Below are 4,571 nucleotides of genomic sequence, written 5' to 3' on the forward strand. Positions count from 1 at the left end.
TTCCTCCTATATATACCCATGTACCCCGAAAACATTAGAAGCGACCATGAAAAACTATTTCCACCGCCATAACCTTCTGTATCCGCGAGATCCCATCTTGGAGCCTTCGTCGGCGCTCCGCCGGAGGGGGAATCAATCACGGAGGGCCTCTACATCATCTCCAAGCACTAGTAGAAAAACACCTAATAGTCCCGGTTCGTAAAGGCCTTTAGTCCCGGTTCATGAACCGGGACTAATGGGCCGTTACTAATACCTCCACCCATTAGTCCCGGTTCAATCCAGAACCGGGACCAATGTGCCTCCACGTGGCCCTGTGCGCCGAGCCCAGTGAGGGGGCCTTTGGTCCCGGTTGGTGGCTCCAACCGGGACCAAAAGGCATCCACGCGTTAGCATTCCAGTGGCTGGGGTTTTTGTTTTTTTTTGAAAGGAGGGGAGGTTGGGGGTTTTGGGGGGTTAATTTAGGTGTTTCATATATTGTGTTAGCTAGCTAATTAATAGAGAGAAGTGTCCTCTCTTATGTCCGTGCTTGGTCGACGCTACGTACTATATATACATAAGTGATCGAGAGAACCATTCAGTACAGAAGTTCGTCATGCATACCGAGAGAAGTGATCGATCGACCTCTCCTTCTCCGAGAGATTGGTCGAACAACAAGTTTTCGTATCATGTATCCGACGCTACTGGCTACATACATGTACAATATGTATAAGATCTCTTAATTAGAAACCCCTAGCATTTGAAATCAATTTCCACATGGTATTCTCCGGCTTTATTGATGACGTGGTCAAGAAAGAATCCCGCCAATTCCTCTTGAATTGCTTTCATGCGATCTGGTTCTAGGAGTTCATTCCGCATCTGCCACATCTAATTTGAAGAAGGGGGTTAATTAATACATATATATGAATGAAACTCAACAGAAATGATGGTGTAATAAAATGAAATTGTGAATATTATTGCTTACGCACTTCATATTGTCTTTGAGAGTAGCCCCGCTTGTTTTTCAAAGTCGCGGTGTGGATGAACTCGCACACGTAGTATCCACAGAAATCATTCCCTTCCTCCTGCCACAAGCACTTTACAAGAAATAGAGGTCAATCAAACTGATCATGAAGCATTATAAATGGCATTGATGAAAGTATAGCTATAGAATCAACGGGAGATGCGCGCAACTAGCTAGCCAGTAGTACTTACTTTCGGCCATTTATATGTCAGCTCCTTCGGCAGTCCCGGAGCTTCTGCGATGAACTGTTTCCAAACCCTGCAAGACAAAGAAAATTATTATTATTACTTGAGATATCAGGAAATGAACAAAAAGTTGCCGATATGGTGCGATAATGATCGATTGAACTTACTTGCTGAGCATTTCAGTGATCTCCGCATAGGATTTGGGATCTTTCCGTCTTGAGTCTAAGACAGTTACTAGTCCACGCTCAAGCTTAATCTCCAGAAGAATATAGTGGTACCTGCGCATGCATGCATAACTCATCAATTACATTACTATAAGCTCGCTTGAGTAATAAGGGAAACCGAATATGCACACGACAGTAACACTCACGGGCCGTTGTAAGGAAAGAGTATGGTATCTTTGTTTTGATTTTTGATCAATGATTGTAGCAAGTTGTCCTCGGCCTCTTTGATGTTCTTTTCAACCAGAAATACATCTATGATATTTGTGTTAATGAACCCAATATCATAAATTTCTTGTTTTTTGCACTCGACGATCTTCAATCTGCATAATATATTGAGGATAATTAATTATAAATACATGCAATGAAAGAGCCGAGCTATATATAGAGACTTAATGACAGAAATAGTACTTACAGATAGTAGCAAAAGACCATTAATTTATCGAGGGCCTTTTGATTGAAGAACTCGAAGAACTCCTCAAATGGAACAGTCAACAGATCATTTGCAACGAGATCGTGCTCCTCTTTAATATGCAGATACAAGCATTCTTACCCTCAGACTCTGCAGGTTTCCATGTACCAATTATGGAATCTTCGCATCATTGTTGTCAGAGATTTTTCATCTTTGACGAGAGGCTTCCCGTACTCGTATCTGTGTCCGTCCACCTCCAAGAAATCAGGAAGTGCATCATCAGGCAGGTAATCATCAAGATTGCCATCACCGGCCACCGTCCCCGGAGCATTAGACACATTGAGCGGGGGGCACGATTACTGTGCTTGCTCGCCGAGCTGGGCAATTTTTTCCCCTTTGCTTGTTCTTTTGACCTTTTAGCACTGACAGTAGTTCCCGACCGCTGGGCTTGGAGATATGTCTGTTCAGTAATGCGCTCATAGTTGGTTCTCGGCGGAGACTTTGGTGGTTTCCTCAGGGCCTCGATAGTGCGCTTTGCTTTCACCGGATCTACCTTCTCCTCCGGAGGTGGATGTCTCTTTGCTTTCACCCCTTCAAAGAACTCCTTCACGTGGGCCTGCACAATCGTATCGTTTTCCTCCTCGGACCTCTCGTACGGTAACTTCTCTAGAGGCTTGAGAGATGATGGACCGTATTTGTATTGCCTCCCGCCTTTGGTTGTGCTGCTAGACGCCGGAGCAGACGGAGCGGCTACGGCGTCTGTCTTCTTTCGTGCTTGCTTACGAGGCGGAGGAGAAGGAGTACGACGCGCCGGAGCAGCCAGGGCGGCAGCGGGTCTCTTTCGCCCTTGCTGGCGAGGCGGAGAAGGAGGATGCTGCTGGCTGCTCGGGAGCACCGGCGCAGGCGGAGAAGGAGGCGGAGTGCCGCCATGCACTGGAGAAGGAGGCGGAGTGCCGCCACGCGTGCCCTAATCGGCACTCACCGGAGGAGGAGGCGGTGGAGGAGGCGGAGTGCCCTGACTCGCCGGAGGAGGAGGCGGTGGAGAAGGCGGAGTCGTCTAGTTCAGAAGGTTGATGAGCTCCTTCTTCCATAGGCATGGAGTCTTCAGAGCAGAACCCAGCGTAGTCTCCCCTTCACCGGTAGGGTGGTCAAGCACGAGGTCCTCAAATCCCTCCGTTATTTCATCCACCATCACCTTAGCATATCCTTTTGGAATCGGCTGGCAGTGATAAGTTGTGTCGGGTCCACTAGGATAAACTTGGCCAACAGCCACCTTGACCTTGAAATTCATCCATCGCGCCATCATGTGGCAATTTTGAGACTCCGTGATACCATCCACGGGATAGCTGGCAGGATCCGTCAAGACATGCTCCGGCTGAAGCAGCTCGGTGGAAGCCACACTGCTTCTCCGCTCAGATGGCGGGGTAGCTTCGGGGGAAGCTTCGGCATGTCGTTTGTTGCAATCTGCTGCTTCTCGTTCCTCTTCTCGATCCTCTAGCCCCATTACCCTTCCAAGCAGCGCCTGCATTTGGTCCTGCTCCAGTTTCTTCCTCCTCTCATGGGTTTTGTAACCCCCTGCGTCCGGAAAACCAACCTTCCACGGAATGGAGCCTGGCGTGCCTCGTGTCCGTCCAGGGTGCTCGGGATTCCCAAGGGCCATTGTGAGCTCGTCCTTCTCCCTGTTTGGAAGGAACGTCCCTCGCTGCGCTGCATTGATATAGTGTCGAAGGTTCTTGACTGGTGTTTGCAGTTTCTCGTCCGTCCACTAACACTTCCCTGTTACAGGGTCCAAGGTTCCGCCAGCCCCAAAGAACCAAGTCCGGCAACGGTCTGGCCAGCGCATTATCTCTGGTTCGATCCCTTTTTCAAGCAGATCATGCTCAGCCTTGGACCAGTTAGGCCGGGCTTTGAGGTAGCCACCTGACCCCGTGCGATGGTGAAGCTTCTTCTTCGCAACATTTTTCTTGTTTGTCTCCGACATCTTCTTGCTCTTTTCCGATGTCTTGTGGGCCACAAATGCGGGCCAGTGATCTTTGATCTTCTCATATTTGCCGATGAATTCTGGTGTCTTTTTTTTCTTGACAAACTGGTTCAGCTCTTTCCTCCACCTCCTCATTAGGCCTGCCATCTTCTTAAGAGCACAAGACTTGATTAATTGCTCTTTAACTGGCTTCTCCGGATCCTCCTCTGGCGGTAGGGTGAAATTTGCCTTCAGCTCAGTCCAAAGATCTTCTTTCTGCATATCATTGACATAAGACACCTCAGCGTCTTCATCCTTAGCAGGCTTATACCATTGCTGGATGCTGATCGATATCCTGTCCCTAACAAGAACCCCGCACTGAGCAGAAAATGCCTTCCTTGTCCGGATGGGTTCAATCGGTTCGCTGTCGGGCGCGATTTCTATGATCTCAAACTTTTCATCCGAGCTCAACTTTTTCTTCGAGCCTCGTCTCCTTACCGAAGTTGTGCTCGATCCGGAGGGCTAGAAATTATAAGGAAGAAAGACAACAGTAATTAATATGTGTACATATACCAAAACAATGGATGCATCAATTAACTAGTCAGCACGGGCTTAACTAATATATATATACCTGGCTGGACTCGGTTCGGTGACCGGAGCAGTCAGCACGGTCTCCTTCGTCTTGTACCTCCATTGTGTCACCGGAGCCATCATGAACATAGTCCTCCTCTTATACCGGCATTAATGGGTCGAAGCCACCATCATAAACATAGCCCTCTTCTTCATCTAGCTG

The sequence above is a fragment of the Triticum dicoccoides genome, chromosome 3B (genome assembly GCF_002162155.2).
Source record: "Triticum dicoccoides isolate Atlit2015 ecotype Zavitan chromosome 3B, WEW_v2.0, whole genome shotgun sequence".
In the NCBI taxonomy this organism is placed as follows: Eukaryota; Viridiplantae; Streptophyta; class Magnoliopsida; order Poales; family Poaceae; genus Triticum; species Triticum dicoccoides.